This window comes from Rousettus aegyptiacus, unplaced genomic scaffold (genome assembly GCF_014176215.1).
Source record: "Rousettus aegyptiacus isolate mRouAeg1 unplaced genomic scaffold, mRouAeg1.p scaffold_m13_p_2, whole genome shotgun sequence".
Taxonomy (NCBI): domain Eukaryota; kingdom Metazoa; phylum Chordata; class Mammalia; order Chiroptera; family Pteropodidae; genus Rousettus; species Rousettus aegyptiacus.
This window is the reverse complement of record NW_023416295.1, coordinates 148,890,760-148,915,102: the sequence shown is the minus strand read 5'-3', so window position 1 is coordinate 148,915,102 and position 24,343 is coordinate 148,890,760. Positions and strand designations below refer to the sequence as shown.

Below are 24,343 nucleotides of genomic sequence, written 5' to 3'. Positions count from 1 at the left end.
ATAAATAGTTGGCCTCAGAAACTTAGAGCACATCAGCTCTGTTTAGATGCCCCACAAACATTTTTTTATAGATTTGATTTTTCATTTTTATTAACAAGATACAAAAAGAGGTTATAAAATAATTCTATACTATAAATCACAATATCACAAACACTCATGCAGCCCCTCACAAAGTTTAAGATATATCAAAATATGAATTTTGACATCCTTATGTAATGTATCTGAATCACATCCATTTAATTGGTTCTATCAGAAGAAGAAATGACTTTTAAGTTAAATATTCAAATTCACTTACTCTTCTCTGTGCTTTTACCACTTACCTTTGTACCCTTATAAAACTATATTATTTAGTTTAATGTGTTTTTAATACCATGTAAATGGAATCACTGTATATGTATTCTGCAAACCGCTGTTTTTGATGAAATGTTATGATCTTGAAATTCATACATTTGTAATTCTAGTTTATTCAGTTTTAATACTTTTTGGTATTCTATTGCATAAATATGTCACAATTTATTTATCTGTTCTACTTTGGATGCCATAAATATTTTTTGCAAATACTGATACTTTTGGATTTATTTCTAGCATTTTATTTTGTATTTTCTAAGTATCTTTATCTTCTGTTTATTTTCCTCTCTTTTTTTTGTCTTCTTTTGAATGTTTGTTTATTCCATTATCTCCCATTTACTAGTTTGACATTTTAAAACTGTCTAATTCTGTAATAGCTGAGTTAGAAATCATAACATCCATACTTATCAGAATCTAAGATTCAAAAATAAGGAACTTCATTCATTTAAAACATTGATATGACTCTTGGAATATCTTAATAAAACAATCAAAGAGACAAAGCTCTGCCTTATTAGAACTACATTCTGGCTCTGTAAAAATTTACATTTTAGTGACTTTAGCATACTTCGTCTCCAAACAACTTGCCTCCTAATTTCTATGCTATTGTCGTTATGTATTATAGTTCTGTTTTGTATTTAGCTTTATAATACATTATTTGTTTATTCAATAAACATTTATGTATATTTTCCACTTTCTTTGTTTATCCTTCCTTCTTGCATGTTAGACTTTCATCTGGAATCACTTTTTTCCTACCTAAAGGGAATTCTTTTCTACCTTAAAGGGAAACGTGTTGATGCAAACTCTGCATCAGTTTTTCATCAGTTCTGGAAATTCAACTTTTATTTCTTCGAATATTGTCTTTCTCCCATTCATTCTCTACTCTCCTCCTGAAATCGAATTAGATGTATATGACACGCTCTCACTCTATTTTATTTGTCATTTTTATTACTCATCCACATATTTCATTTTATCTTCCTGTACTGAGAGTTTAAAATTTATTTTAATCACATTTTCATTTCTGAAAATTATTATTTATCCTATTATTAGTGTCTTTCTCCCACTCATTTGTTTTCTAAACATATGTAATATAAATATTTTCTATAGTACATTTAATAATTCTAACAACTGAAGTCTTTGTGGGTCTGATTCTCCTGTCTTTTATTGCTGCTAATTCTGATTCATGGTGACTAGTTTAGATATATATACATATATATATATGCACATATATTTGGATATTTGATTAAGAGCTCATATTTTCTGGGAAGTTATCTGTGTGCATTCTTATCAGTTGGCATGAGGCCTTTCTGGATAGAAAGTGGGTCCATCAAAGAGGATTTTAATTTGCTCGATGAGAATTCTCTCAGTCTATAACCATGTTAAATAAGTTATCTGCCTAAGGATTTTCTGACCACTTGAGTAATATGTGTGTGGGATGTAAACCCAGGTAGGGATGAGAATTCTCCACCCAGTACCAAGATATGGAAAGTTAATTTTCATTATTATTATCTGAAACAGATCCAGTTTGGTTTTTTGTTGTTGTTGTTGTTCATTCTTACATTAAATGCTTATACCCGTGGGCTCCAAAATTTTTCTGTGGATCTAATACAAAATCCTGTTCTTGGGGCACAATCTTTGTTATTCTTCCAAGTGGCAAGCAAAATTCCAGGTTGCTTGAGTTCAGAAAATACCAGGAAGAATCTACTTTCAGAGTTCTGTTTACCTCTCCACATTTCTGTCTTTTCTTATATTCTAGCATCTGGGAAATCATTACCTTCCTGTTGGTTCATCAACACTTTTAATGCCCTTAAAAGTAAATATTTTAAATTATAATATAGTATTTGGAGTTCTTTCTGCAGGAAACTTAGAATATTTAAAGTGCTGTACTGCTAGAAATAGAAGTCAAGGATCAATTTTTAAATAAAATTTATTTTCAAGCAATATGCACACGATAATTTATTACTTATCTGTATATGTCCAGCATTTAAGACCGTGTCTAAATCTTTATAGTCTCTCTTAAAAAATTATATACATACAATCACACCCATGGTAAATTTCACATGGATTATCTCGTGAAATCCTCACGACAACTGTATGCATTTCTCAAGAAATATTCCGCAGAGTCATTTACTAAAAGAAATAGATTGTGGGAAAAGAGTGCATAGGCTGACTATCCAAAATTTCTATGAACACAGCTATTGGAGTACTCAACAAAACAATAACATTCTTAATAATACATAATCAAACAATTTAAAAAGAACTCAACTTCCTAATAGGTAAAAAATAATAAAGTAAATATGAGCTATAACTTAAAAATATAAGATAAAGTTACTTTGATGGAAGCAAGTATAAGGATCTTTTATGAGAGAGCTTGTAGCCACTTTGAGCAGAGAACTTGGATACTACAAGACAACCACTAAAACACTGCCGTTCTGTCTCATGGTTTATTATATTCAACTCTTATTATAGTTCGCATTCAGCTGCTTCTTAGTAGCACAAACATTAACACACTGAAAAAATTGCTCATGAACCAATGTAACTTTTGCATGTGCTATCATTCTCTCATATGCTAATCTTATTTGAGTTAATTCGCATTACAAAAATGTACTATTGTAGAACAGACTATATTAATATCCTCATATTCCTGACAAGAAAAATGAGACTTAGATAAGTTAAATAATTTGCCCAAGTTATTCAGCTAGTAGTGCTGAATTGGGGATTTGAGTAATATAATTCTAGACACTCCTAACTACTATGCATTTCCGTTGTAACAGACCCCCCAAAATTAAGATTTTGTTGAAATAGGATAAGTTATGATAACAACTGAGGTTGCATGGGTACTGTTTTTGACTGCCTTTTAAGAATTACACAATAAAAATAACTCGTACAATTAGACTTACAATAATGTTAAATGGATCAACTTTTCTAGAATTTTAATTTCTAATTGCTTTAACTTTAGGCTAACATCACAAGAAAATCACCATGTCAGAGTGGTACAGATATTCCAGGATTAAATAATGTAAAATAGTGTGCTGTATTTCTATGGCTTATTTGGTATTAGTCCACATCAGCTTAAGAGAAAAGGCATGCATGTTCATTTAGTTATCTATTCATTCATCTGATCTTTATTGGGTACTTTCTAGTTGCTAGGATGTACCAGTGAACGAAACAAAGTTTATATTTTTAGAGGCTTACATTTTTAGAAGGGAAAAAAAAGAAAATACACAAATGAAATGTTTGATGTCAAGTGGTGGCAAATGTTATTAGGCCAAATAGAACAGTGTTAAAAATTCTGCTGGTAGGCATAGTAATATAGTCTGAAAATACTGAATGAAGGGAAGGAGGGATCCATTTAAATGCCTTTAGGATTGAGGTCTGGGACTGAACATGTGGTGTACTAGAGAAGGCCAGGTGCGACACTGGAGTGATCCAGGGGTTTGAAAGTAAGACCATGTAGGAATCAGATCATCATACATCATATGCCATGGTAAGAATTTTGGATTTTATTGTAAATATGATAGAAGTCCATTGATAGATTTTGAACAAGGAAGAATATGAAATGATTCACAATTTAAAATTCATAGATTTTGTATGTATCTATGTGTATGTGTAGGAATGTAAGGAAGAAAATAGGCAGAAGAGTTCAAACAGTCCAAATTTAGAATAAGGACTGAAAATAGAATAGTGATGAAAATGATATAAAGCAATCAGATTCAGGCTATACATTCAAAGTAGAAACAACACAATTTGTTGATGTGCATTCCTCATGTGAACTTGAAATCGTGTGAAACTCTCATAAACAGTAGAAGGAGAGAAGGATATAGTGGACTTTACTATTTTTTTAAAAGCAAAAGTTAATGAAATTTCCAGTAATGTCCATAAGAGTATTACATTTCATCTTGAAATACTCAGATTTCTGCTTTCAACCCAAATATCTTCAGGGTTGATATTAAAGTATTAGCTTAAAATTTTGGTATTTGTAGAACCCTTCATAAAATGAAATCTTCCACCAAACCACAATATATAAAATATAGCGATGCATTTCTTCTTATAAATGTTTTACATAAATCCAAGCTTGTAACATCTATAATAAACTTAATCAGTTAAAAGATAAGACTGTTTTAAAGAATATAAAAACATTACTGACTTCATGAAGTTTAAACATTTGTTGGAATGCATGATAACCAGATGGATGGAGAAATTTATTTAGAGAAGCTTGAAAGATACAAGAACTAGCACATGGGAAAGTCAATAGCAAACCACTTTAGCGTAGAAAGGAGAAAGCCTTGTTACGATGACTCCAGGGTCATATAATCGCCATTACCCTTCCTTAACCTTCATCTGTTGCAAACTTCTAATTCAATCACACATAAATAAAGTATTAACATTTGACACAAATAGAATTAATAATCTCTTTTTTCACTTTGTATGTTTCTAATTTAATAGAACTAATATGATAATGTAAGAGCACTGTTCTTAAAAACACACACAATCAATAAGATTTCATTTTCACCTTTCATTTTTATTTTTACTGAGCTCACTTATGGAGCTTTTAGAAGAACAAGTACTGAATGACCTTTTGTCATTCATAGTGTTCTATTTTTGAAATGCTGAAAAATAGGATATTGTTAACCGAACCGTCCAGTTATTCACTGAATAAAAAAAATTCACCAGTTTAGTCAAACGGGTTACAATTATGTCACTTTGCTCAAAGCTGGCAAACAGATTTTAAGTAAACGCTGCTTCAGAGAATGTATTCTATGTTTAGAATGATTTCAGGTATAGTTGTATTACTCTGGCAAGAAATCCAACACACAAAATGCTGACTTCCAAAACCAAGAAGCAAGGGAGAGAGGGAGTAATATTTCTCTCTTCAAAATTTTATCCTTGATTGGCTTCCTTACCCTTGATTGGCTTCCCCATTGATTCCTGTATGCTCTTCCCAACCAGAGCCTTTAAAATATTTTGTTTTATAAAATTTCGTTTACAGATAGAAACTTTTCAACTATGTGAAGCAAAGTAGACCTGAATCAGGAACTACTGTTTAAGACAAGATATACCTGACAAGAATCATGATAAACATTTCACTTTTAATAAATAAGGCCCTTCCTTGGAAATCTGCAAATAAACTCCTCATTTTTCATGATCAAATGTTTGGGCTGTCACCCTCTCATAAGGATAAGTGCCCCTTTTCTTGTAAATCTTTCTGCCAAGCTCTACTCACTACCTCACAACTGTCAGCTAGTCTTCTTTCTTGCTTTCAGAACAGCTTGGATTTAATGGGCCTATTCTTTAAATGCTTAAAAGGAAATTCTTAGACATTCTTATGTTTGTTCAATTGATCGGACTGACACGGTTTCCTTAAATTCTGTTTGAGGTTATAATTCTGTGAGACTACAGGAAACAAATAGTTATTGCAACATCTTCTCCCTTATTGACTATTAAAAAAACATTTTGATTAATTGTTGTTCCTCACAACCTTTGAGCAATAATATTCAGTGATTAAAAACAATTTCCAGCCATTTATAATTCACAATTGGTTTCTCAAGGATCGAGTTTCATAAAAAATAATGAATGTAAGTGCTGCGTGGATTATTTCTAAAAAAATATTTTAATCTCACCCTTGCTGAGCTGAACAAAAAATACATGTGCAGAAAATAAGGCAATATATCGATATGAAACTGAGCAGCTTCATTTTGTTGGTTAGAGGTGAATAATGCACAAGATAAACCAATGACAAAAATGCATCTAAGGGTGAAGAAAAAAAAACATGGTTTTATTTCTCTGAAATTATAACATCATAAACTTTGTAATCCATTTTCGCAGCACACAGGTCTCTAGCAACTATTGAATATGTTCTTTGATGATACGCCCAGATTATTTCAATCAGCTATTCAGATAAAGCCTTTGTATTGTATTTTCAGACTACTTTCCAAGTGAGAGTTAAATGTACTTCATGTAGAACTGTAATTAGTAGCTCCTACGTCCCTCTCAATTCCTAAACTATTGCTCCTAATTTGGGGCTGAGAGTCCCATTTCTGATATAGAGGTTCTTTCCTGCAAAGTAGGTATCAATGCAGTGAAGCTTTGTCTCTACATAAAATGAAAATGATAATTTCTTGCGAGAAATAAAGGAGTAACATCTATGGGGTGGAGAGGGGAATGTTTTCTTAGACATACTTTTAGAAAATTGGTCATTAATGGCAATAAATTGCTCATTTTGACTATGACCTTTTCAAAGACATGTTGAATATGCTCAAATTAATACTGTACTTTCAATCACATCTCAGATTACAGTTGAAATTTATTTAAACTAGTTTTTAAATATATTACTCTGACTTTTATTGTATGGATGCTCATCTCTTAACATATTAGTCCCTTTAAATATGTTCTAATAACCCATTTCCCCCAAATTTCCTCCACTCTCCAAATTATTCTCTTTTTCTCTACCCCCATCCCCCACCCCACACCCTTACTCCCACTTTCTGTTTCTCTTCTCTCCTTCTCTCCCTCCCTTTCACATTTGGTTCCTTTTATTATATTCTGATATTTTATTTCACTTTTTTCTTTAAATGATGCATGCATGCTTAATTTACCTATGAGGTTTCTTTTTAAAATCTTATTTGACAAACTGGTTATTGTAGTATTAGATATCAGCACTTATTACATTCCAGCTATCTTCCCTATGTACTTAAAAATGTTTAATTAAGGGAAAAACAAAGAGCAGCCACTTGCTACTCTTTTTTTTTTTTTTTTTTTTCCATTTAGGCTTTCTGACACCTGGCACTACCAACTTCATTAGAGCAATATAAAGTTGACCTGAGGGCTATAGCCCAACATGCTTCCTTTTTTTGTCACATTCTGCTGTGGCATCTTATCTTTTAGTCCCCCCATCTTTCTGTTTCTGACCATAATAGGAAGTGGGTTTCCAATTTAGGGCATAATGGGGTATGAAGCAATTTGGGAGATTATATTTAGTAAGAATATAAATTATTATTTGTAACATTATAAATTGAGAGATTATTATTTATAAAATATAAGCATGAGTAAAGGTAGGTGGCTGGCATAGGAGCAGTTAAGATCATAACAGACATAGATCTAGACCAGCATTTGGGTTGGGAATTAATCAAGGCCAGGATATTTGTCAAAGTTGCTGGTTGGTAGAAGCGCTAAAATCAGGACATAAGGTCAAGGTAGGAAGACACAGACAGAGCCCAGGGTCTCTGCCATTTGGTCAGAGAGCATTCAGGTAGAGACTTTCTGATAATTTACAGGTGCACATCCCCAAAAAATGTCTTCCAAGGAATCACAGCCCCATGCATTTAGTGCTCAGTGGTCAATTTAATCTACAAAAGGCTGAATGCTGTTTCAATCAGGGAGAGTCATGGTGCATTTCAAGCTGTTAAAGGCTCTAAAAGATACTGTCCTTTAGAACAACTGTGTTTATGTAGCTTTTCCCAAGCCTATTTGACCTGTTGACATTCTTTGAATGAACACTCTTTGAAAATAAAAGCCTAGGATGCATCCTTACCATTTCCTCTCTGTTTCATACCAGTCACTATGTTCTGTAAGTGCCAGAGATTCTCTCCTCAAAGAACTTCTCACAGCTCTTCCTTCTTGCTACCACCTGTGTTCAAGTTAGAGGTTCTCAGTGTCAATAGGAGTGAGAAGAAACAGATATAACTCATATCCATAGGAGTATGCATAGTTTCAAAATCAAATTCAATGTTATAATTTCTTATTTATCATCAAAATAATTTAAGGATTTGAAAAAAATTAAAGAAGGTCCTAATATTGATTTTATTTGTCAAAGGAGAAAATGGATTTTAAGAAGTCAAGAAACACTGATTTAGACCTTTATGAGGTCTCAAGCATTGTATCAGACTTCATCTAAACTACTTGTCACTCCCATGTGCCATAGCCACTCTCAGCAATACGGTGATCTGACAAGAGATCAAACTTGTCCTCTTCCTGAAAAGCTATAAAAATGCACTGGAAACCAAAGGACTGCTATGGAATAATAAGTTGTCTGACCTCAAACAAGACAATTACTTTCTATGGACCTTGGTCTCTTTATCTGCAAAATGAGTGCAGAGGATTAGACAAATCTCGACCTATATGAAGTTAACATTTCTTTCCTACTCAAAAACTAAATCCCACCTTCTTAGCTACGTATGTAAGACTTTCATAATTTATCACAAATTTATTTGTACAAGTTTTTTTGTCCACTAGTCCCACCACAAACTCTCTACCCTTGTCATATTTTTCATTCCACTATTGCCTGAATAACCATTGCTTATTCCTATCACAGAGCCTTTGTTTATGACAGTTTCATCTCTGGAAACTTTCTACCACTTATTCTTTTCCATAACGTACCTGTCCATGCAATAAGATTGAATTCACATGTCTTAGGATTTAATTCTCTGACCTTTCTGTGATCATTCTGAACAACAGTAATTTCTTCCTAATCAATATCCTATACCCAAAATTTGTATGTCATTATTTAAGCCTCATAATGTAAGGACTTATGTATTTAAGTATCTTATTTTCCCTAATTAAATTGTATGTAGCTCTGGGGTTAGAAATTCTTATGCTTCAATGGCTTTCTCACAGTGACTAATAAAATACCCATGGTCAATAATTAGTATTTGTGAATATTTATATGTTAATTAATCATAGAAGATGTATAAATCCATAGAGAGTCTATTTATATCAAAATCAAAGCTGCATCACAAAAATCAAAATGACATACTCTGAGAAAACTGAGAGAAATGTGATTTTATTAAACTTTCTTAGTCACTAACTAATTCAAAATAGAAACTAATCTATCTTCTTTTTTCAAGTTTTCAAATTTGAAAAGATGCCCTGCATTTCTTGATTCAAAAATGTTCAAATGGATAAACACATGAAGAGGAGAAACATTAAGCAGTCATTAATTTAGTCCAAGAAGTGGTTATAATTATCCATTTGTAATTATTTCACTTCTGCTTATTTAAAATGCATCTACATTTCAAAATTAAACATCTGTGGATATTTTAATTGCATTTTTTGGACTTGGAATTTATGTCTGAAGACATTCTTTTATGGGCTGTACTTATCAGCTCTCTAAAGGTTCACATTCCAATAGCTTTATGTGACATCATAAAATTATCTTGCTTTTTCATTTTTATATTTGCTTAGCATCTGTTTCTCCACGTTGTAGTGTAAACTTCATAGCCACAAGAATTTTGGTCATTGTGATCACCACCATGTTTTATTTTCTATTTTTATTTTTTATAGAGCATATGTATGTTTATTCACTCACACTACTTTTTATTTTACAAAAATGAAATGGTTTTACATGAATTGTCTACATCTTCATATTTTAATGTAATTTTTAAAAATTTACTTGTTTTAATTAGTTTCAAGTGTACAGTACATTGGTTAGACATCTATATAGTTCATAAAATGATCCTCCCAATTGCTTCCTCCCTTCCTTGGCCCTCCACCAAGCCATCATATTAATGATTTAGCCACTACTTACTGCCATGTCTTGGTCACCACTATGTTATCAGGGTCTACATAGTCACTTAGTTTCTGTCTTTTGAATAAATAAATAAAATACTTGCACAAACTAGAACAAGTCATTTTTTCTATCTTGGCCTCAACTGCTGCATCTCTAAAAACAGAAAAGTTTATCTATTCCAATATGTCTTAAACATGTGTTCCTTCAAACCACGAAGTTCCCTAGAGCTATCTTGGAATGTGAAAGGGAAGACCAAAACCAACAGTGATCCTGCTGCTTATCACACTCAATATGTAAATCTTTTTTTTTTATCTGTTTTTCTAATGGGGGTGGGAGTGGGACAAGAAGATAGCTCAAAAGAAGATTTTGTTTAAAAATGTATGCTACTTCTACAATAAAAAAAAAAATCACCCTTCTAAATAAGATTATTTCCATAAATCTTTCTACAGTCCAACTCCCATTTTAAAGCTTATGTTTCAAGGGCATTTTTTTTTTATTAAGCAAATACTGAAAGAAATCATTATTCTCTCCACTACTGTGCAAACTTTAACCTAAAAGTTATAGCACATGTGTCTTATGAAAAATTAAAATGCCCTCATGTATCTGGACTAGTCTGACCATTTACACAGTATTGAAGATTCCAATGCCAATTTTCACCTTATGCTCAGGGTTGTTACTTCAAATAAATCATTGAACACAACAAGCCCAGCTATGTGGGTCAAGAAGAAATAACACACCTAGAGCGACTATTCAGTATATGATGAGAAACTAAGAACAATAATCAGATACAGTATTCATTTTTATTGGTAATAATAATGATCACTTTATAGTGCCTGCTGAATCAATTACACTGTTATTCTTACATTGATGTCTTAATTTCAGTTATTGCTCTTGTCATTATTACATGTTTTTTTTTTCTTTCTGTTATTGTAGTGGTTGTTTTGTCAATGCTTTTGACAATGAAATAAAACAAAGATACTAGACTCGAATATTCTTGAAACCAGACTTGTCTTGAACAATGAAGAAAGCTCTTCCACCATTCTTATTTTTATTAAACTGAGCACGTTGGCTAAATAGCATTTAAATAAGAAATATCTTTAACTTGGCAGTTATCCTGATTGAGAAAAGTTTAATTTTTCCATCAGGTCATGTTTGGCAAAATATGTTCTGTAAAATGAGCCACTCCATAACCAAAACTATTTACATAATCTGGAAAAATATGAGCTAGAATTCAAACTGCATATTTCTAGGAATAGTAAGAACAAATACTATTATTATTGAGCAGATATTAATGTCAGACTTTCACTAGGCTCATTCTTAAATGATATAATTTAATTCTCAGAGCAATTATTAGGTACTATTGAAGCGCAGAGAGATTCATCGGAGGTTAAAAGTCATATAGCTATTAAGTGGCCCAACCATATTATAAACTCAGATATATTTGACTCTTTAGCCTATTTTTAGCCTATATTTCAAGGCCTTCAAACTAAAATTACAATCTCTTAATTGATTACCAATGGTATTTTCAATACAAGAGAGAGAAATGGGATTATGAATGAGGTACCCTGAAACAGAAATAATAGATTTTCTCTTCCTGCATTCTTTGTCTATTTTCACTTTTCTTTAATTCTTGGGAAAGGAAACAAGCAAAATTTATTGATAACTTATTCTCTCATTACCCTATTTTCCCCATTCATGAAAATAAAAATTATTATACTATAATCAGAAAAAGCATTAAAATAAATCAGTTATTTTGTTCTGTTGCTAATCAAAATTAAGGGGAACAGGAAAACATTAAAGCATGAAACTAAGGAAACATGAGTTAAGTATTATTGGATTTGTCTAACATAAAATATTAATATGGAGGAAAATACTGTTTAAGGGAAAATCCCCTCCAAAGATAAAGCATGTAAATATTGATATATAATTCAAATTAATAATTTTCAAATTATGGCTGAGTAAATTTTTTAAGAAATGTGAATGGTAAACTACCTGTCTTTTTTCAAATGTGCATCAGGAAAAAAAATTGCTAACCAATTAATTCCAAAGCGTTTTCAGTTATCCGCCCTTTGAGCACTATCAACCAACCTCCACTTCAGAGACAGTCTCAAAGCCAGACTCCTGAAATATTTCTTAAAGGATAAGTCCCATAAAAGACTAAATGATTTAGTGGTCCTAAGTGTAAAAGGTTTGTTTCTAAAGAGCACCAAAACCAAAAATAACAACAGGGAAAAAGTAACCCATAGGTTGTTACAGACTATTTTAATTTTGATATGCATACCTTTTTATTATTATTATAACTGCTTACATCTTAAATAAGACTACATTTCAGGTTCTGACTTTCAATTCAACCCTATTTAACTAAGTTTATTTAATGAAGCAATTATTTTTGCTGAATAAAAATTCCTCCAAAACTTTTCCCCATGATCTGAGTACTCCAATAACAGTGTAATGGAACCTATCTGGTAACCTCTTGAAATGTTTCAAAATTCTTAAATATATAATAATTAGTGTAGGTTAATAAACACATTTTAAAGATATGTACATATTAATTTTTTGATATTAGAGAAAATAGAAAGTAAAAAATATAACTTACTAGTATTCTATAATTCCAGAATTATTAACAAATTTGTTTTAATCGAGACATAGAAGAAACTAATTTTATGAAGACTGGGTTTATTTTATAGTCAACTCATTTATTCAAAAAATATTGACTGCCTCCTCTGTCAGAATCAGAAACTCTGTTAGGCCACAAGAGTATAAAGTCATAGTTATGCCCTTAAAGAATTTAAAGTTTAGTATAAAAAAAATATATCAAAACAAATTTTTTAAAACAATAAAATAAGTGTTATAGGTATAATGGATACAGGGAAGTATGTCACCCTTACTGAGTGGATGCTACACACCTGCTCAAGATTGGAAAAAATCTAAGAAAAACTTTTTAGAAAATGTGCTAATTAAGTTGAACATTAAAGGATAAGCAGGTGTTGGCATATTGAAATATCATTTTAGACACAGGGGATGAGGCAATGCAAAGCATTGTAGCCTGAAAAAGCAGAGAAGATTTCAAGTTATTTTAAGCATAAAATATGTTTAGAATGAAAGAACATTTACATTCTTTATGTTTAAAATGGAAAAACATGAATTGGAGTAAGAGACAAGATTTTAAGATGTGGAGGAGCTAAATCATGAAATGCTTTGTATTGTACATTAATATTTTATATTTTATCCTGAAGGTTATGTGGATCTTAATCACTAGAACAGGACTTCGTTAGACTAAATAAAGAGGACTGATTTGAAGGAGAAAAAAATTAAAATGCAGGTGGTGGGAAAATCAATACCAGTAGATTCTAGTAATATCTTCAAGAAATTAAGACCTTAATTAAATTCCGTCGGTGGGGGCAGAGGGAAGAAATTAGATTTGAGAGCTATTTAGATGCTAACTACAATAGGACATGGTAATAAATTTGATGTTGGGGATGAAGGTGAGAGAAGGATCATGATGACTGCCTCATTTTTAGTTAGGGTGATGGAAGACTGGTGATTCTATTCAGGGAGATAAGCAATTCAGGGAAAGAAGCAGGCATTGGAGGGAATGATGATGAAATTAGTCGAGTTAAGGTTAAAATGCCTTAAAAGAATCCAAGAGTGATATCTTGGAGACAGATGAACACGTAGGTCCAGATCTCTCTCTCTCACACACACACACACACACACACACACACACACACACACACACACACAATAAATAAATAAATAAAAAGACAAAGACAAAGAAAAGAAAATAAGTTCTAGATTGGAAACTATATCAGTATTAGTCTGCTAAGGCTGCGATAGCAGAGTACCACAGTTCGGGTGGCTAAAGGAATAAAATTTCATTTTCTCCCAATTATGGAAGATGGAAGTTCAAGATGAAGGTACTGGCAGGGTTGGTTTCCCTTGAGGCTTCTCTCCCTGGCCTACAAACAGCCTGCCTTCTTGCTGGGTCCTCACTGCTGCCCTTTGTCTGTGCACATGTTCTTCTGGTTTTTCTTCCCCTTCTTACAGACACCAATGTTATCAGATTAGTTTCCCACCCTTATGACCTCATTTAATCTTAATTACCTCCTGAAAGGCACATCTCCAAATATAGTCACATTGGGTGTTAGAGCTTCGACATATGAATTTGGGGAGACACAATTTAGTCCATAACAGGAACACCAATTTGATGATAGGACAGATATTATTATCACTTTACAAATGTAAAGTCTAAGGTTGAAACTGCTAAGTTACTTGGGCTATCATACAGAGAGCATTGGAAATGGAATATGCCTGGTATCTTCTCTACATTCATGTGATATAGTGGACAGAACGATTATTCCTTTCTGGCAAGTTCGGCCTCAACAACAACACAAACAACCACATCACACAAACCAACAGAAATTTAGCCAGGTTGGTTCTGGAGGCCTCATAGAACACCGCTAAGTCTTTACCAAATTTCCATAAGGAACGGGATTTAAAGGTACTGACTGACTTCAGGAAACAAGCTATATCATGACAATGAGCAAGACTGTCCCCAAAATTTTCTCAGGACATCAAATACAGGTCTAAATCTCATGGATAATATCTCAGGGAACCTTTAATATCCTTATAGAATAAACCACGCTATTGGTGACCCTGAAGAATAAAGGGTAAAGCGATCACCCCGGCTGTGATTTAAAATGGATGTTCCAGGGCAACTAGGTATTTCAAAGCCAGCTTTTCCTTACACCTATAAACCTGGCCCTCTGGCTGTGTTCAAACACATGAATTGTTCACTGCACAATACGATGATTATCCTGCTTTCACCAGAGGGCTGTGCAAGAACAAAAGGCTGAGGGGTAAAGAGGATTTTTATTATTAGGTTGCTATTCTTATGAAACATTCATATAGCAAAGGAATTGCCTTGTATTAAAAGAAATTTTGTTAAGGAAACTTTATGAAAAAGATGCTTACATTGCCTTTAAAGTAACTATGTGTGTATTCAGGGGAAAAAAAGGAAGAAAAAAAAGCTGAGTTAGGAACTCAGTTCAGACTCATATTTTCAAAAAGTAAGGGAAAATATAGGCATCTATTGGACTAATTTAAAATTCCGTGGTGGTAGATTTGAGTATTAATTACATGTCGAACAAAATTTATTTTATTACAGCTCATATGCTGATGTTATTGACTCTCCATTTCTCTTTTGCCACAATCTGGAATTATTTGGAACCACAGGCCCAATTAAGATGGGTAGCTCAAAGCACACCTGTCGTGTGTCACAGTTCAGCAGGATTGCCAGGTTCTCAAATGCAATCGAGGTGTTACTTTCAATTAGGAGTCTTCTCTTTCTACTCTTCTAGTCCCATCCAACACTACTACTTGTTTAAATAAATCATAGGAGGCCAGACCCTTTGAAATTGTGGTGTTAGTCTCACTTTCTAAAGTGAGGAAAAATGGAGAAAAGGTGAGTCGGGTATATGATTTGCATTATCGAAGTAAATTCCATCTATTTTATTCTTTATGCAGGCTAGTCAAGGAAGAGACAAGTGTTTCTGCTTATAAATATTTCACACAAAAAATATGTTTAGGTTACAAGCTCTTCTTTAAAAGTTCAAAAAAATATAAAATAGGAAAGGAACTATTAGTGGCATTTTTTGGTGGAGTTTTGGCAGGGACTTTGCGGGTAGCAGAAAAAAATGAAATGATAAACTTTTGAAAAAAGAAGATAATCTGTAGAGCATGAGATTTCTTAGGGTTATGAAATAGGAAGCAAGAGGAAGAACTTAAAGAAAAACACCATTAGAGAGTGGCAAAAAAAGAATTCCTAGATTGTGTATTAGTCTCAGGCTGAATTGTCAGCTGGTCCCTGTGTTAGGATTATCAGGAGATGGTCTGGTGAGACGGTGAAGAGCAAGGGCTTAAGAGTCAGAAAACTTAAATATGAATCTCTGGTCCACTGATTAGAGGACTCTGGGCAAGTTTACTCAACCTGCATAAACCATAATATCCTTGCCTGCAACATGGAAGGAATCTTACCTGGAACTAATATGAGGATTACCTACTACGGCTATGTAAAATGCTTTAAAAATGCTTGGCATAGAGGACATGCTTTATAAATTCATTGAGGATTGAATTATAGAACCCTAGAGCTGGAAAGTAGCTTACTGAACCTCACAAACTCCAACATTTTACAGATTAGGAAAGTGAAGAGCTAAAGCATTAACTTTCATACCCAGAGGTGATACAAGCAGAAAATTATCTTTCAAATTATGTTTTAATAATTTGACACTATTAACAAGCTTGGGCTGCAATCAATCAATCAATCAATCAATAGCATAGACTCTGTGCCCTGAAAAAGAGGAATTTATCTCGTGCAGCTCTGGAGGCCAGGAAGTCTAAGAACAAGGTAATTCTATTTTGTTGTTAGGGCCTTTTTCCTGGTTTGTAGATGGATGCTGAGTGCCTGCTCATCGTGTCCTCACGTGACAGAGAATGCAGAGAGCTCCAGTCTCCTCTTCTTACAAAGGCATAAATCTCATTACGGGGGTCTCCAGTCTCTCAACGTCATCTATGCTCAATCACCCCTCAAAAGTCCCACCTCCAAATATCATCTCATTAGAGGTCAGGACTTAACATATACATTTGTGGTGGGGACAAAAACATGCAGCCAATAACAGAGACAAAATATGCTGCTATGGGGTGAGTCTGGGACAGTGGTTAAGAACTCTGGGTTCTTGTAGGACCCTAGACAAGTCCCCTAATCTTTCAGTTTCCTCACCTAGTAAATGTCAGGGGTGGGAGAGATAATCTCATGTCACTCAGCTCCATACTTATGTAATATTATTCTCTGAGAATATGAGTATAATTTACAGTGGGAGGTATGTGCTTGAACTAAGAAGGGCAAGGACTAATGGGCAGGACACAACCAGAGAGAGCAGAGGTACGTGGAGTTTTTGGCAAAGAAATAGCAGCAGAAGCAGAAAAATTCTTTGAGATCAGGGAAAGAAGAAAACCAGAAAGTACGAAAAAGAAGGTGAAACACAGGAGGGCCTCATAGGTAGCTATCTCTTCTTCTAAGGTGTGCCCAGGGCTAAAATTCCATCTGTTTTGTTTTGTTTTGCTTTAGGTTTAATAAGCATATATGGAATATAATAGGAGCGTTCTGAAAGAGGTCACTAACAGCTCTTCACAGCTTGCTGCTTAATTTAGGAAAATAATTTTTAAAATAAAAATTTTCACGAAAGCAGTGAGTGTGTTTTGGAATGGGAGGAAGAGGGCAGAGTTTCTGCTCTTAGATCATATTTTCGGTATATTTAACATGTGAACATCTGAATACATGTGAGTAGACTGGGAGAAGTTTTATTTGTTTACCTGCCTCTCTCAAGTTGACTATGCCCTTCAGCAAGATGAGTGGAAAGAGCTCTGATTCCTTATCAGGAATCTTTTGAGGAATTTATCTGCTCAGCATAGTTTTTGTTTGTTTGCTTGTTTTTCCTTTCATAGCTCCCAGCTGATCCTGAGAAAGCATCATTGCTGTACAACAGCAATCTTGATTACAGATGTTTACACAAACTGGGTATAGTCTACGGCTAATTTTTCTTCAGAAAAAAAAATTACCATTTAAGCTTATAATTAAATATGTAATTGGTCATATCTGTTAAAGATTTTATTTAAATATGATGAGAAACTATTAATTATAATAATAAACAAATATCTATATATTCACATATATGCAGTGTGTTAATAACCTATTATTAGAGAAACAAGTTTGATTTCTTGAACACAACTCTGTTCTTAGCAATCCACAAATGAAAGCAAAATGGACACTGCTCTATAAGAACAGTGCTTGGTGGCAAGGGAATAAAGAAAGGCAAAGAGAAAAATTTCAGCCAACTCTCTTAAGTCTTTTGTGGCAAGATCCTTCAGTCCTTATTCTACATTCTGAGGCTTTTTCTCTCATGCAATGCAATCAGTACATTCCCTGAAACTGTATTTCTTCATGCACCGACTCTGATTTTTACGTGTCTCAATCAGTTTACTTTAAACTGGCTGAGGTCTCTAATAAAAGTTTTTATTATTTTTAAAATACTATCTTTGCCTTTCCTATGTCCTAATTAAAACCAAGTTTGATTCCATAGTTTCCTGGTCACTCTTAGATATCAAACAACTCCCATCAATTTTGTACAATTTAAAATTTCGCTTTCTTCTATTTGACACATACCTCCTCCCCATTCCTCAGCCCCTGCCAAACTTTAGCTTAGGAGAATAGCAGTAGGTAGGGGACATGGTCTGCTGTTTCATTCTTCTCCTGTCTTGTTTCTAGTCCTAACTTCTCTTGACTTTGGAGTTGGGAGAAAAGAGAGAAAAGTGATCCTCACACTTGATAGACAAGCAATTGCAACTCCCTGTCCATGGTCTCTGATTTTTCATTAAGGCCCACTGTGGGGTCACTGGCAAGGCTAATTACCTCATTTGGGTAAGTTCTCTGAGCAGTCTTACAGGACCATCCCACCAAGAGATTTGAGTTGGGCTCAACCCTTTCCTACACAAGATGTGGACCACATATAATTACCTTCCGTGAGTTTATTTAAACCTTGAGAAACTTACACATCTTTGCTTTGCCAAATAGTTGGGGTTCGGGAATGCAGACTGCTCCATTACTATCCCTTTTCTCTATCCCGCTCTTACATTTTCTTCCTGTTTGCAAAAGCCCAGGGGAAATCCACAAACCCTCTTTCAGAGCAGAAATCTAACCTGGCAATGAAGCAACATTATCCCATTCTGGTACACAGGTGAATAAATGGCTCTCTTCGAGCTTCTCTCCTCACTGGACTTTGCAGAGAGAAGTGGAACCACATGATTCTTCATGAAGCTGATGACTCACAATTCTCAAACACCCTTTTCCTTCAACCCCGCCAGCAAATGTATACTAAGGTCCAGTAGGGGAGATAATACTCGGTGTACCATAGCCACTGACAGCCACGTAGGTCATCTCTCAATAAGTCCTGAAGAGAATGTTTCACCTCCTGTTGTTTCTCTGTCCATTCTTAAAATACAGAAACCTGTCATCTCTTTTCTTTACGTCTTCGTGGCCAACTCCAGGGCAACAAGGGAAGTTCCCACTCAACATGCTGATAGACATGCTTCCTCATCCTAAGCCATTGGTCCCCTACCTATTCAACCACTTCAGTCGTCTATCTGTGACTACTAGAGCAGAGTTCTTAGTTTTCCAGAGCAGTGACAGCACTGCCTCACTCACTGCCCTCAGCTAACAGGCCCTTTGTTTAGTCCTGTGTTATGAAACCCTTAAAAAATCTTGCCATTGTCCTATTGCATGCATTAGTACAGCGATTTTACTCAGAGAGAATCTCTATGAGATACTCAAACACTTGGCTGGACAAAGCAACAGATGGTACATAGGCCTATTCACACTTTAAAATGAGTGAAAGAGTATGTTAGTAGTAATAAAATAGCAATAAAATTACAGCAGTATAACAGTATACACATTTCCAAAAGGAGCTGGATCAAATCATTCTTGAAACATCCTTTGGGGGCTTTTTGTGATCCATAAAAGAAAGCCATTTTTATTACTTTTATAGGATTTTTTAAAAAAATATGAAATAGTATACTCAGATTGATCACTCATCTAATTCACCAGACTTGGCTCCAGATGAATTTTGTTTATTTTCAGTAATGAGGTTTGTGCCCAAATATCCTCAGGGCTAACATGAGATGTTTAAAAACTATATTTCATAGTCTAAGGGCAATACAAACAAACAAATGAAAGCAAAAACAAAGCAAAGGGAAAATATAACATGAAATTTGGCATATTTATTAGTTTTTTTCATAGCAACACATAGCCCCAAAGCTTCAGTGGGTTACAACAAGGATTTATTTTTCACTCAAGTAGCACATGGGCTACAGACCTCCTTGGTTCCACTGGACTCCACACAGTAAAGCTCACCTCTGCTCTACATTGTCTTCTCATTCCAGGACTGAGGGAATAGCCTCAGATGGAATATGCTGCTCTCATGGCCAAAAGCAGAAGTACAAGGGGCCAAATCAATCCATGATAGATAGTACATTTAAATCACCCACACAGACATGGACATACATTTCATCCAGTCACATCCTATTGGTCAAAGCGAGTCACATGGCCAACCCAGACGTGGGAGGGAAGAGTCTAAGGGAAGACACTGAAGGTTGCCCAGTGCAGAATGCGGATGTATAATCTTTTTCAGAGGAGAAAGCCTAAAGTTGGAAACAACAATCAAATCTACCACATAGTGTGAGCACAATGGGAACATCATAAGTTCAAATATAACATTCCAAGGTGGTGATAAATACAACAAATAAATATAAGATGTATAAATTATGGTATGGGAATAAAATTAAGTCAGTTACATACCTTATGGGCTCCTCTCATATATTTGTGTCCTAAATATGTATACAATCACCAGAGTATGAATTTCATTATTTTCTAAATTTATTCCCTTTTAATAGTTTTATATTTAAATCTGTTACAAAATAGTTTGTTGACAAATATATACTGGATAACAATTATTGATTTTAAATTACATTTCTGCAGGCTTGGTCCCTGAAATGCTCCTTAGGTGCAAATTCAACAGAAGTTTAGTGGTACATTTCTGAAAGATCAAATCGATATTGAAGGAATGAACAGTCATAAGAAACAGTTTTCTTTGCAAAGACTATAAACTACATCAAGTTTAGGAAAATATTCAATCAATCTCTTAACCACTGAGAAATAAAACAAGGTTGTAAAGGCTAAAGAAATATACACTTTTTACTTTTTAACACACTATTGAAATCTTAAAATTAATCATTCCATATCGAGAATTGGATTTCAGCCTATGTCTGAGGGTTATTAATACTCTCGAAGAAATCACATTGGAGAATAGTCCTGTGTTCACTAAAAACTGGTCTGCTGAGCCACATACTTTGCCCCATATAAAGGAGGATTTGGGAAGGGGAAGTCCTGGAGTGACCTGAAATCACTCATCTTTTTGTGTAGCTCGGTTTTCTTCTGCTCCTGGATGTTGTTGTCCCTCTTTACTCACAGGAAATATACAAGTAAGTACAAATTTAAGGCAGTCCCTAAGAGGTGGGAGATCATGCTATTGAGAACTAAAGTTAAGACCTAAATTTTGAGGCAAGGAGGGCTGGGATGATGCGATTACTCTGCTGTCCTGCCGGTAGACTGATGAAATGAGAACTATCTGTCTTTTTCCTGTGGCTCTAGCAAGTCACTTACCATGGGTCCAGAAGCAGCTATGCACGTGAAGAAATGGAAAAAAGCTCTAATTTCAAAGGGAAAATCTCCATTTCATGCTAGCTGAGGTCTGTAACTATCTTAGGTCTCTCTGAATCCACCATGATCCCCTTAATTTAGGAAAATACATTCATGATATCCTATAAAAAATGTGTTTAGTCACCTTCTCTTCTTGCTTTCTGCCTCTCATACCTAACATTGTCAAAACCTTTAATCAGCTAGATTTTATGCATTTACCCTCATTTTCATCTTGTCATTACTTACATCCTATAAGACCTGTACAAAATAATGCCAAATTGAATCTTCCCTGGATCTCAGACATTAGGATAAACAGGTCTCTGGTATTTTGAGATTTATTTCAGTTTGTAAAGAGTCACATTGCTGCACACCAATGTGCATAGCAGCATTATTCACAGTGGCCAGGACATGAAAGCAACTGAAGTGTCCTATGATAGATGATTAGCTAAATAAGCTGTGGTACATATATACAACGGAATGTTATTCAGGCACAAGAAGAGATGAAATGCTGCTATTTGCGACTACATGGATGGACCTCGAGATAATCATGCTAAGCGAAATAAGCCAGACAGAAAAAGTTAAAAATCACATGATATCACTTATATGTGGAATATAAATCTAAAAGCTACAAATGAACGGGACAAAAAAACAGAGACTCATGAACATGGACTATAGACTAGTGGTTACCAGAGAGTAGGGAGTGGGGGGGAATGGGGAGGTAGACAGGATAAAGAGGGTCAAATGAAAAAAATAGGGTGACAGAAAGAAATCTAGCTATGAGAAATGAACACTCAATGTAAATATATATATATATATGCCTTACTGTTAAAGTATACAGCTGAAAATTATTGGATTTCGTTAACCAATGTTAACGAAAAAAAAATGTTAACGATAAAAAAATGTTAACCATAAAAAAAAATAATTAATTAATTTTAAAAAGTCACATTGCCTGCATCTTAAAAGCTCAAATCTTTATGCAAAGTCTTATTGATATTTCTTAGTAAACTCGACCTTAGTTTTAAAAAATATCATTTTACTTGGCATAAGTAACACTGTTTCTCCCAGATGACAACATCTTTTGAAAAGGGTTTTCATAATACTCAAGGGAGGGTGGCCAGCTGTTTTCTATAGTCTTGCAAAGAGAGATGCTATGTGAAAAATACAGCATGAGGAGTTTATCACTTCCTGTGGTGAAGGTCACTGACACAAAACTGAGTGATCCTCTGCTCAAAACTGTATAGTTCAACTTTCTCTGTAGTTGTTTACAATTAAGGGACATGCTAATTTCTCTTACCAGTAAAAGTGACTGTGCCTCTCATGATCTCAATTCAGCAATGTGTGAAAACAGACTCTTTACAAAGGTGGGTAAAAGCCACAGAGCTTGAGCCACATCTCAGAGTGAGAACATGTCATCTTGAAGAGATGCAGGGTTTGAATGAGGCATATTCTACAGGAAAATAATCACAATGAAATACTCTGAGTTCTCTTCACTTATATGTTTTTTAAAACACAGTCACATATTCTATCTGCAAATCTTCCTTTTCTGTTTTATCTTGAGCAAAGAATCAAACTGAGTTTTTCCTCCTTAAATTAGCCACTCATTAGAGAAGCAAATATATTTCTTATAGAATAAGAATTAAGAGTATTATCAATACAAACTATATAAATCTGGTAGTTCCTACGACCCTATGCCTAAAATATATTTTTCTTTAATTATTCTAGTAAGAAGTTGACTTCCATGCAAAATAACTTTTCCTTTTATCACATATGTAAGCAGTTGGGCCGTTATATTTATGCACTAGAACAGGTTAAAAGTAAAAACAAGTAACTCAATATTCAAAATGTATAAAAATTCTGGCAAGGATCGATATGGGACATAGAAATAGTTTACTCATCAACTCCCTATCTCACTGAAACTCAAGCAGACTATAAAATGATATATTACTAGAGTCCTCAAAATACTGTGAGAATTTGAGAGGTTTACAGTTCTATATAAAATGTTTGCAGTTGTACATGTGCATGCTCGCATTTACAGCTTTCCAGTTCACACTAAAACAATACTCATTTTCTTAGAGCCTTCAAATAATGACATGATTCACTTGCTATATGTCTGACATTTCAAAATCTCACCATAGGGGTGAGTAGGAAAACTTTTTATTTTCTACTATTCCTCTTACTTTGAAAATGCATCTTTAGGCCCTTGAATTTTTATAAGCTTTCCAAAAGCAAATAAGAACCATCATTTGATTCAAAGTTTATATTTTCTTTGGGAAAGTAAAAGAGGTGCCAGAAGATTAGTTGGCTTCATAACAATGACAAAGAAGAAGCCCTCCCCTAAAAAAAGAGATGCAGGCTCATTCAATTAATTTTTTTAACTTAAATGTGAAGAAAGAAACAGAAAACAGAACAAATCAAAGTAATATGTTTGATAGAGCCTTTGTAACAATACGTATTGGGCAAAATGCAAAATTAGGGATGCAGCATGAAACCCCTCTATGTTTTCTGGCTGCTATGCATTAAATTCTTTTTATTTTCGGTATTCCATTCTCACAACAATTTTCTTCTAGTTCTTTGAATGGTAATTATTTTTCAGAGAAGAAGAAGACTAGGGACCAGTTAAGATTAAAAGAATCAATCAGAAGAGGTTAACATTCAAAGGAATTAGTCTTTTTTATTTTATTTTAGTGTTTTAGGGAATGATAGAAAATGAAGTTTAAGCATATTAGATTTAAGTTCAAGGCAATAGATATGGCCACATAGAAGACTGGATATTCAAATATTTGTCACTGTTCCATTATCAAGCAAAGTATTCTTATTTTATGTTCTATGCCCCAACTCCCATGTTTGTGACATGACCAGAATGCCAGGCAGTAACAGAATTTGGCTTGGGGAAGCTGTGAGATACAGGTGAATTGTTTTTTGCACAATGTGGTACATTGTGCTAAACCTTTCAAATGCATTAACTCATTCTATGTTCTATACAGCTCTCTCGAGTCAGGGTTATTAGTTTATTTTACAGATGAAGAAAGAAAATCTCAGCCTTGTTAAGTAAATAGCCTAAGTTGCTTGTAAGTTGTAGGGCTGGGACCTGAATCCAGAAATGCCTGAGAACAAAATCCATGCTCTTGCCTTTACAGTATTTTCCTCCAGATAATCAAGGGGAGGTGCTGGCAGAAAGAGCAATA

The 24,343-nt window shown here is 34.1% G+C and overlaps 1 protein-coding gene across 1 annotated transcript in view; it reads left to right on the top strand.

Moving 5' to 3' along the window:
* PIK3C2G (phosphatidylinositol-4-phosphate 3-kinase catalytic subunit type 2 gamma) overlaps positions 1-24,343 on the top strand; it is a 270,689-nt gene that overhangs the window by 141,459 nt on the left and 104,887 nt on the right. The gene's annotated exons all lie outside the window — the stretch shown is intronic.